Genomic DNA, 11653 nt, shown 5'->3' on the forward strand with positions numbered 1-11653 from the left:
CAACTGATTATTATTGAAACTATTAATATTGCAAAAAGTAACTACAAAGGAGATAAAAAACCAGGTACTAGAGAAGTTTAAAATCAGTTAAAATTAGGATGACTTAAAAGAGTCAGGTACTACACAAAATTGTGAGTCAAATAATGTAAAGATTACTTTTCTTAGAAACTCCTCTAAATCAGAATGATGAGATGAAATAGGCTGCTTATTTTTTCTACACACACACACACACACACACACACCACTGATAATTTTACAGCTAGATTTTCCTTTAAACATGGAAATTTTAAACAACACATATTTAAATAATTTCCTTAAAGGCATTGCATGGAGCATGATCCACAATTACTAATAAGCAAAAAGAGTGGAAAATAAAATATTCTTTTGATTTTCTTTTCTATATTTACTGTTATTAAATGTTTCAAGCCAATATTTCTGCTTCAAAGCATGCGGCTATGTGTTTAATCCCTTCAAAAAGAGCAAGACTTTTATAATCAGTTTTACCTGTGTTTTTTAATGTACTCTTTTTTAAATAAAGTTTTTACCTAATTGCATATTAATATTTAAATAATGTAAACACTCATGAATTTAGAAGCAAGTTTGAGCATGTTAGAGCTTTTGGAACTGTTGGGAAATGTGTATTATAATTATAATAATTTAATAAAATATGTATTGTTGCATATCATTTGTCTTTAGTTACAGATTTGAGGATGATAATGAACAATAAACTCAAGGGACTTTTTAAATCTTTAATTGTATATACTATTCCACAAATATTTATTTAGGAAGAGGAGTTTATTATAATACTTCTCCTATGTAAAGAAAGAAATCTATCAATGTTCTTTTGAAGAATAAATACAATAATCATGTATTTAATGCAAATAAAATACACATATTCAGTATGGCTTTACTTGTAAAAATGAAGTTTTTAAAAATCTTTTCTTCTGAAAAAAATGTTGGCAGGTAGATTCTCTCCTTTCGTTCATTAGCAACACAAAATAATAGGTGAAAAAGATATATATGCAGAGATACTTTTTAAGTCTTTAACATTAATCTATCACCGTATTTAGATAACTAATGTCATTTCTGCTTCCATCTTTTAGTTGTTATCAATGAAATTCATCTTTTCCACAGCACTGTGAATCATTCCTTTGATTCACCTGATTCTAAAGGAACAAATGGTAAAAGTAGATTCTCCTCTTTCAATCATTAGTTGTCGGTACACAGAGTGTCTGTTGGTCCGCTCTTATGCGCTGTAGTTCTCATGGGAAAAAATTGAGAGCAATCAAAAATAACAGAGAAAGAGTCCAGAATCTTAAATGTAATCTACCTTGAAATATTTTTAATGGAAAAAGTAATTAAATTGTGTTTTACTGGTAAACAAAGAAATCCAGACTAGTGGAGAACAGAACTAAGGTTAGACTAAACGGGATATTAACAACACATCTTATTAAATCTTAGGCACAGCACATGACTTTCCTATAATAACTCACCTGCTTTTACACCTAATAATTTACCAAAATAAATATATTACCTGAGGATGTTTTAAAATATCATAAATTGAATATACATAAAATATTAATAATTATGTTTTCAATAGAGTCATTTTAAAATTTCAACTTTGGGTTACATAAATTACTGACTTTTCAACATAAAATTTAATGTTAGTGTATGTCATTCTTTCTCATGAATTTCTATTTTTAAGATTCATTTACAAAAATGTATCAGTAGTGTACATGCAAGAGGCAATGTGAGTGAAAATGTTAAAGATCTCTGAAAATGCTCTTCTATAACAACAGGAAAAGTAAGCTAGCAAATGTAGCAACTTTTAACAGGAAAAGTAACAAAAAAGATCAGAGCACTTTTCCAGAACTCTGAAAATTAACCACAGGTTTTCATCAACTGTGCAATGTTTATTCAAAAATGTATCTGAATCCCAGTATTAATGACATTCTGTGTGGAGCTTTACTTGTTCTGTTCCAAAACCCAAAGACCCAGTGCTGTAGCAGACTTGAAAACCACCAGCCTGATAGCTCCTGAAAGAGGGAGAGCAGTGTGTGACCTCCTCCAAAGCCCCATTCCAGAGAACTGTATCTTTATCTTCCGTGGCTCCATGGAAGTGTGGAGAACAGGACTAATAAAATGGCATTGGTCCTGTCAAGATAGCACAAAGTATATAAAACAAAGTTGAGTCACTTATGTGAACTAAAATGGCTGTTAGTCAGCCATCACACTTTGGTTCAAGAGGAAAATTACCTAAGTCAGAGCAGACACATCTGGCAAGGAGACGCACTTAAGATATGTGCACACGTGGTCAGATTAGCCAGGTCTGCAGAGCGGGACCACGCATAGATAGGCTCCTGGGGAAGTTCCGCACTTGCCAGCAGGGGTGTCAGGCAGAACAGCCATGCACCACCCATAGGCTCCTGGGCAAATACTGCACTTGGCATCAGGGTTGCCAAGGCATTTATCAAAAAGACCCAGAAAGGTGGGGTACACCACTTTCAAGATACAACTGAGGCAGACTCCAGACCACTGCTGAGACAACTGAGCTCCACACACCAGAGTGCTGCTCCATGCCATGCTGATCTCCCTTGGCATTGGCCACCGGAGGCTCTGCCCTGCTGGACTGAGGACTTTGCCTGCCCTGTTGCCCACCTGGCTACAGAGATCCTTCCTTGCAAGATGTTGAAAACTCCCTTGCCCACTGTGTGTCTCCTGGACCTGCAGACTGAGATTCTGGAACTTGGGTTCACTATCCCCCCATTGATTGTTGTGCGCATGTGTTATATTTCTCTTAGGTTGTTAGAGCATAAATAGGATATTAATGTACGTAAATGTTCTACTTTGAGTGAACGTGCATTCAGAAAAGCTGAGTGAATAGCATAGTTACCTTGTGTGACTCTCGTCTATTCCTTGGTGCTGGGCTGCTCAGTGGTAGCTAGCTGAGCAGTTGCCCAGCTGACTTATAGGAAAAACTATATCACAAACATTCACTTGTGACATGAAGAACCTAATTACAAGGCCGTCTTTATTTACTCTGAATTGAATCTTTCCCAAGGCAAGAAGCCTTTCCAGTAGGGGAGTTTAAAAAAAAATGAATAGAATTTAAAAAAGAAATTGTTTAAAATCATGGATTTCTGAGTTATCAAGTAACAGATGGAGCAAATATAAGCTAAAGAAAGGAAAAGCTGGGGGATGAGATGCCCGTAGAAATTTAGATAAACTACGTCATATTCCCGATAGTCTAGAAGGTTATGCACTTGTAAAAAGCTGTGCACAGGAGCAGAAATAACCTTGCAGGCTCTCATCTCTGGCTGACCTGGAGACACTGTGCAAACAGGAAGAAAAGGCTGCGTGGAATTCCCACCTGCCCGGCTGACAGTGGAAGGCACGCCCTGCCACTCACACAGAGCTCTCACAGGAGAGCAAGACACTTCTTCGTTCCAGATGTTTAAAGAACTATCTGTCCAATTGTTAATAGACCAATGACTAAACTAGCGGATACATCAGCAGCCATAAACAATGAAGAGTAAAGACTTTACAGAATTCTCAAAGGGTGGTCATAGTTTTACATCTTTAAAATTATTGGATATGCCATTGTCTCTAAGAAGTTTGACTTTTTGATTTAATATCTTGGTGGAGTTTTAAGTTTTAATAGTTTTAAGTTCCTCCATTTGGATCTTCCTACCATGATCAATTTCATTCTACAGATAAAAAGATAAATGCTATATCTTTGCCAATTGCTAAGCACGTTCATTTTAATTACATGTTCAGAAATTGGGGGAATAACCAATAGAAACAAAGAGCATCACCGAGACCAAGGAATCACCCCCTTCCTCAAGCAACTCGCATGTGATGACTGAACAATATGGGGCTCTTGTGAACTGAATTCTGTTCCCTCAAAATTCATATGTCAAAGCCCTAACCTTCAAAGTGGCTGTATTTGGAGAAAAAGGCCTTTAAAAAGGTAATTAAGGTTAAATGAGGTAATAAAGATGATGCCCTAGTCCAATAGAACTAGTTGTATCAGAGACAACCAGGAATGTGTGTGCACAGAGAATATAATGAAGTAGCTCTCTGAAAGCCGGAAAAGTCTCAGGATAAGGACGCCTTCTGACATCTTGATTTTGCACTTAAAACCTTTACAAGCAAGAAAACAGATTTCTGTTAAGCCACTGAATGTGTCATCTTTTGTTATGGCAGTCCTCACTAAGCACAATACCCAGTGGTCTAGCCCCACATTTGGAACACTTCGAAGGCTCATCTCAGCTTCAGAGCTCCCAACAGGGTAAGTTGAGGACTTATGACTGCATTCCTGCTTAACTCCTCCTTCTGCCAAGTTTAGCTATCTTCCCTTTCCTCTGCCCCACGTTTGTTGATCTCAAAGCATTGCCTAATCACCCTTCCGTGAGCACGTGTTCACCTCACAGTTTGCTAATGTGGAACCCAAACTGCAGCGATTATCTTTCCTACATATCCCTCTCCCGTTTACCCTGTCAGAAAGTGATTTATTTTGTTTGCACACATACCAATATAAATTATAAATTGGTAATTGAAAAAAATACAATACTGGTAATAGAAAACTGTTAAGAGATTGTCTTATACTTACCTGGCAGGGAAGATACCATGCTCACACAGTTGGTTTTCCCAGGGTGCAGTTCATCCATTACACTCCTGATGTGCTGACCCCTGCGATTCCTCCAAATGTGGGAAACTCCACTGCATCATTGTGGTTGTGGGGAAATGCGTTTGCGCTCTCCCCTGGGGGAAAGAAATGATTGACTTACTAGGATTCAGGAACATTATTCTAAATTAGCTTGTGTTTTTGCTTTGAAACTGGAATTGAGCATCCAAATACTTAATAGAATTGTGGATTATTTGGTATTGCATTTCCGAAAGGAAATTATACGTATGTATATCTTTATATATTTTAATTTTTATATGCATATAATTGTAATGGATGTAACTTTGATAAATGTCAATATATCTATCTATACACATACAATTGAAATGCGTGTGCATATTTTCCAAAGGTCACTGATTTTTAAAATGCATATTGAAGTGTTTTTTTCTTTTATAATTATATTAAATGGAAAATATTGGTAACAGCACAGGTCTAATAAAAGGAATTAGAACAAGAGATTATATGCCAGATTTTTCACAGACTATGATGCAGCCATTCAAATCACATTTTAAAAAAATGTTTAATGGCATAGTAGAACCTTAAATCTATATTGCAATGTATAGAATAAATAGCATGATTAAAATGTATACAACTAACGTATCACTATATATGAATTAAAAATGTGTATGTAGAATGAATGTGTGTGAATATACACATTAGCGATGATTAACAAGTGAAGGATTAACAAGTAATTATTTGTGTCTTTCTGAATTTTTCCAAACAATATGAAGAAAGAAATAAATCTTCCAAGAAGATGAATTAAAATAAAAATAATGACTAAAAACCATCATTCTTAATGAAAAATGTACTTTATTTCTTTCTCTCCATAAAAATATAGAGTTCAAATTGAAGCAAAGGGAATATTAAGCAACCAACATCATTAAAATAAGCCTGCATAGTTTTCATAATAAACACTACCACAGAAATAATTTTCCAATGAAAAAGAAATTAATGAATTAAATTGTGCTATTATCTACAGTTTTCATTGGGTGTATACCCACATATGCTTTCTCTCTCAAGGTATCTTTCTTTTTACAAAAAATAATGCCAAGGGCCCTTTTGAGTACCCAATTTTTAATGGCACCCATCTGTTTGGCTTAAAATTTTCTCCAGGGAGATCTTGGCACTGTGACTTTTCTTTCATTTTTCTTTTTCTAACCAAGGAGTCTGGTGTTCTAACTTTATTTTCATTTGCTAATTGTATGTAATATTTGCTCATTAAATTTGTTATTTAGGGCCACAGTCCTGGTTCTGCTCTCTCAGGATTGTCCTTGAGACAAAATGTATGTCTGTGTACTCATAGAAGTGTAAATGTAACTCTGTTACAGCTCTTACTACCTTTGTTATAACAATTTGCATGTCTATTTTCACTCCTAGGCATATCGTTTACTATATTACTACCCCGAGCATCTGCCTATTTGTTCCCTATAATTTCAATTCTTCATTTTCAATGGCATGTCACATGAAATTATTGAAGTGTTTTACAAATGCAGGTGGAGATAAAATTAGGCAGCTACATGAATGTAAGACTCAAAGCTCAATTTCAAGAACAGTGCATTCATAATCTAGAATCTATGGTGCTACAGAAATTATGATGGAATGAGGTGGGGCAGGTCCTAGAATTCTCTAAAACAGTGTGGTAATATTCACCTTCAAAGCATTTCCAGATTCACCCATATTGTACAGAAGGATACCACAACTGCAAACTGCAGTGTGGCCCAGGTTACACAATGTATCATGTTTATTTGTTCCCTCCAGAATTAGACAGTATGTCTTTTTGAAGTTATGCCTCTCTTTATTATTCAGGTTATACTGGAGTTAGAATGAACTGCATGAAACTATTTAGAAGTCTGAACATAAAGTAAAATCACCTTATCTGTAGTATGACTAATGTTGCAACACATTCATTTTTTTCAGGTTGATGTTATAAATCTGTTTAACTGGGCTTCTTAGTTGAAAATATGTGCAGTCTTTGTCTCCCCTCCCCATGAGCTCTTTCTATCAGTGTGAAAAATAGAAGTTTTTTATTGCTCAGCAACAAAGTCCAAGTATCACTAATATAACTAATACGATAATTTATTATTTTAAATTCTGACCCAGCAATTTAATGAGCTGCTATTTTATTCAGATTCCAAAGAAGTCAGTCCCATTGACTAGTCAGAATCTAGCATTTCAGAATGGTGTTTCTATGAAGTATACAGAAAACCTGTGAACTGAATTTGCCAAATACCTAATTTCAAAATATTATCTCAAGAATTTTATATACCTAGTCCTTTCACAATACATAAACTTCTATGCTGTATTTTAAGTATGAAAGATACAGAAACAAGGAAAAAGTGTATCTACACCAATGAACTGTCTTTTCTGCCATCGCTCAGTTACTGCATCCTCATCTCTTCCTTTATTGGATCCATTGTATTCTTTATATTCAAAAGAAATGCTGGCAAAGTTACTCAATAGTAATTCAGAAGAGACATTGAATTCACAAAAATAGTTTTACATCTAATGGCGTAAAAATTAATATCTCCTCAACTTTAATAAGTTTTATCGAAACAAAGTGAAATGTAAAGTTTATAGGTACATACTAAATGCTATGGGGACAATAAACTGAACAGGAATTATTTCTTCAGTCAACAACTGTAGACTCATTTTCCATCGGGAATATGTAGAAGTAGATGTAGAAAATTTACTCTAAAATATATAACAATTTGAAAATTTCTTCAGGAATTGAATTAATTTTCATATGTTTATATGAAAATACCATATTGTATTTACATATTAATGCAGAACAATATTGTGTTATGTACTATACTTTAGGGATTAACTAAAATATGAGCAAATTAATTTACTACTACTACTGAAAAAATACCTCTTGAAGCATTAGAGCCATGTATTTAAAAACCAGAGTTTTGAGAAATCATCTAATGGCAGAGACTTGATTAAAATTTGTTTTTCCAATATTTTTAGGAAAGCTTATTAGAAACAATAGTTTATAAGACAAAAGTTACAGATGTTGGCAAAATTAAGTTTACAGTTTTATGTGAATCACAGATATCCTTATTTAGTCTTGCATTATATACATTTCCATATGAACAATGGTAAGCCTACTTTTGCCCACCCATGTATATTATTGATATGAAAAATTTATTTTTTTCTAAAATAGAAATTCTGCAAGTGTACAATGCATTTACACAAAAACACGGTGATGCTATATCTTACAGATATAGATAAGATCACAGATAAGATGCCATGTCTATACTATATTGTTATTACGGGGTATATGGAAAACCCAGCAGTGAAAACAAGTTGAATGATAAGTAATGAGAAGGAAAATATTGTTACTGATTTTATTCTTGTTAACATAGCCAATATTCTAAAATGCATTTTCAATCTTATTAATGGGCTTCAGTTTCAGAAAATGAATTCATTTTGGCATCTGTGTTTACTTTTTACATCTTTTTTACAAGCAGAAGCTACAACTTGGAGTCAAGTGACTTGGCTAAACCCCCACCAAGAGTTGAGTGCCAGCTGCCACCCTTCACAATGTTGACAGTACAGGATCTTCAGGAAAGTCACCCCTGGAACTCGAAGTGGGCAGGAAGCTCGTTTATGTTTTCAAAGTACCACATACCTCTCAAAGACATAGGGACACAATGTAGAAGTAAAGTTTTTAAAGAGAAAGTTATAAAAGACAAAAGAGTTACTTCTATTTCCCTTTAACATGATGGAGATATAAAATTATTATTATTTTTAGATCTGTACTTATTCTTACAATGTCTCCCATCTCTTCCTATTTGGTGGTGACACTGGATTTTTTTTTTTCATTATCTCCACTTTACATCATCTTTTTCTGGGTAGTTACAGAAAAATATGGCTATCTAAGTATTTAGCAAGTACCTACTAAAATACAATGAATAACAATTATCAGATTATAATAAGATGAATTTTTTAAAATCAAGTCCAATATTTACCTTGGCAAGATACCTTTAAATATACTAATGATGAATACTAGAGTAGATTCTTGATTAGCAATGTGTAAAATTCTCCATTGTTTTATTTTACTTGCACAAACTTGTGTGATGTCTTTTTTGCTTGAATCTAGAGGTTGATTGATAATCTAATTTTTATCTAAGGTTTTTTTAATAAGGCCCAATAAATTGTTCTTGAGTTTCCATCAATCACATAAGAAACATTAAATTTACACATTAATCTGTGTGCTTTGATAATTATTATATTCTTCTCAATATTTTTCCTAAATATGAAACACAAAGATACTTATGGCCATTTTCCACTATCAAAGTTTTATAAGACTTTCATTGAAGTGTCCATATTGAAATTTCATGGTTCAACGTGCATAGTTTTTTTTTTTTTTTAGGACAGATACAACCTATGGGCAATTTTTCAAATCAGTCAAAATCAATAACTATATTATGATAATAGTCTGTTATGTCTCCATGAATCATAGGCAATAAGCATCCACTTTTATCTATAAACTGTTACTGTAGAGCACTTTCATCCCAATGTTAATCAAATGGCATTGGACCTCTCTTTGCAGCCTGTTAGTAAATGCTAGATTTTTGTGGGTCTGGTAATTAAAAGTTTTTATTTACTATGTCTCATTATCTTTGCTTATGTACTTGTATTCTCAGGAACTAGTTGTCCCATTCTATATATGTAGGAATAATTATTGGGAATGCAGGATGAAAAATAGTTTAACAAATTACATGTCTGTTTTCTAGTAAAGAAAGATCCTTTACATAATTGAAGTGAATATGGAGAGCAAAAGCAAACTATGAGAATAGTAGCAAGCTCTCTAGCATATTTCCTTTTCTTTCAGTTCAGGACCAGAATCAGTTTCTCTGGAAAACTTAGCTTTCAAGCGTTATCGGTGGAAGTGGGGTTCTTGTAGCAGTGAGACCCACACAGGAGGGGGGGTCCATGGTAAACTTTACCAATGATGTGAAATGAAGGGGTTCCCCTCTTGACTTTCCCAATATCCCATCTCTGTCTGCCTTGCCACGAGAGAAAGTCCAGCGATGTCCTCAGCAAGGCCAAAACTGCAGCCAGCGTCCGGAATTTCTGCTGTGTGCGCTTTCTGCTACGGTCCACTTAGGTGCTGTGATATTCGGGCTCCCCTCTGGAGACTGTGTGTGGAGTCCTCAGGGCCAAGGGCCACGTGGCTGGTAGGGCCACATGGTCATGGAGAGAACAGGCCAGTGCATGGAGCAAGTGCATGGGGCAAGTGCAGGTCAACAGAGAGAGACACAGAGAGAAAGAGAGAGAGAGATTCTTTCTTCCTCTGGGATTACATATGTTGGGCTTGGAAAATGCCAGAAGCTTTTTCAAAATGATCAACTTGCCAACTTTTTGCAGGCTTTAGATGGGTTTACATAGATTGACAGGCCTGGATGGTCCAGCACCTCCCAATGAGCTCCCCAACAATCCAGTACCAGAGGGGGAAGGGAAAAGTGTTAATCCCCCTGGTGGAGCAAGGCTATAATAACCTGCAGCATGGGACTGCAGCTTCATGATGGAGCAAACAGGCGCCTGCTCCCCCATCTGTTAGTCTCAATGTCTGGTTCCCTTTGCTCTCCTTTCTCATCAAAAGTTAGCCAAATACCGACAGTAACAAAATCATCTTTCGTCACCATATATATTGCCCCTTTTATCCCTTTCTACCTCCTTATCCATCTTTCCTTTGGTAATCACCATACTGTTGTTGAGTCTATGAGTTTTTGTTTTTGTCGTTTGTTCACTTGAGGCTCCAGTTTTATATCTCAAGTATGAGTGCACTCATGGGGTTCTTGACTTTTTCTGCCTTACTTGTTTTGCTTAGCGTGATATTCTCAAGATATAGCCTTATTGTCACAAATTTCAGTGTTTCTTTTTTGTGGATGAGTATTATTATTTTGTAGTACTTGTGCACCACATCTTCTTTGTCCAAACCTCTAGCAAAGGGCACTTCGGCTGTCCCCATGTCTTATCACTGTGATTAATGCTACAGTAAACATACAGGTGCATATATCTTTGTGAATAAATGTTTTCAAATTTGGGAAGACACCCAGAAAAGGGATTACCGGGTAATATGGTAACTGTATTCTTAATTTTGGGGGGATCCTCCATAATGTTTACTATGGTGGCTGTACCAGTTTACATTTCCACCAGTAGTGGAAATGATGGTTCCTTTTTTCTCCACAACTGCTCCAGCACTTGTTTTTCACTTTTCTTCGTGATACTAACCATTTTAAGAGGTGTGAGGTGGTGTCTCTTTGTAGGTTGCATTTCTCTAGCAGCTGGTGAAATTAAGTATATTTTTATATGTTTGTTGGCCATTGATTGGTATATATTACTGGGAGAAATGTCTGTTCAGGTCCGTACATTTTTAAATTGGTCCTGAGTTATATGAGTTCTTTTTATAGTTTGGATATTTAACCTGTTGTTGGAGCTGTTGTTTTCAAATATCTTTTCCTATTTGGTTGGGTGTCCTTTGTTTTGTTGGCAATTTATTTTTTCTGACAATAAATAATAGGTATAATTTTGATTTATTCACACTGGGCAGCTATTGTTGTATTGGCTATTGACAATTTTTGTTGTTGTTTGACAATCTAAGAGTAAAGAGGTCAGTTCTCCTGACTTAATAGTCAGATGTTGTGTGTTTAAAAATTCTTGTGGCACATCAGTTGAAAATCGCTGGAATAAATAGCACCTCTACCTACTAGCCAACAACAAGTACAGGGTAGCATAAAGGAAATTTATTGAAACATATGTCACCAATTCCCACCTCTGACAACCCCTCAATCCATCAATTTTAAGCTGTTTGCCAATTATTTCCTAAGTGAGGTTTTTGCTCCTCCTAAATTTTCTGAATCCTTTGCTACGGTCATTTCTGTATTTCCCAGAGTCTCTTTAACTTTTCTCTAACAATGATATTCATCCTTAAATACCAGCATTCCATTTGTTTGGGAA

General features: G+C 35.2%; 1 non-coding gene across 1 annotated transcript; it reads left to right on the top strand.

The window, feature by feature from the left end:
* Positions 1-4604: 4604 nt before the first annotated feature.
* Positions 4605-4767, top strand: LOC112321198 (U1 spliceosomal RNA). The gene has a single exon (XR_002976493.1). It is a non-coding gene; the product is annotated as a U1 spliceosomal RNA (small nuclear RNA).
* Positions 4768-11653: the final 6886 nt, after the last annotated feature.

The sequence above is a fragment of the Desmodus rotundus genome, chromosome 1 (assembly GCF_022682495.2).
Source record: "Desmodus rotundus isolate HL8 chromosome 1, HLdesRot8A.1, whole genome shotgun sequence".
In the NCBI taxonomy this organism is placed as follows: Eukaryota; Metazoa; Chordata; class Mammalia; order Chiroptera; family Phyllostomidae; genus Desmodus; species Desmodus rotundus.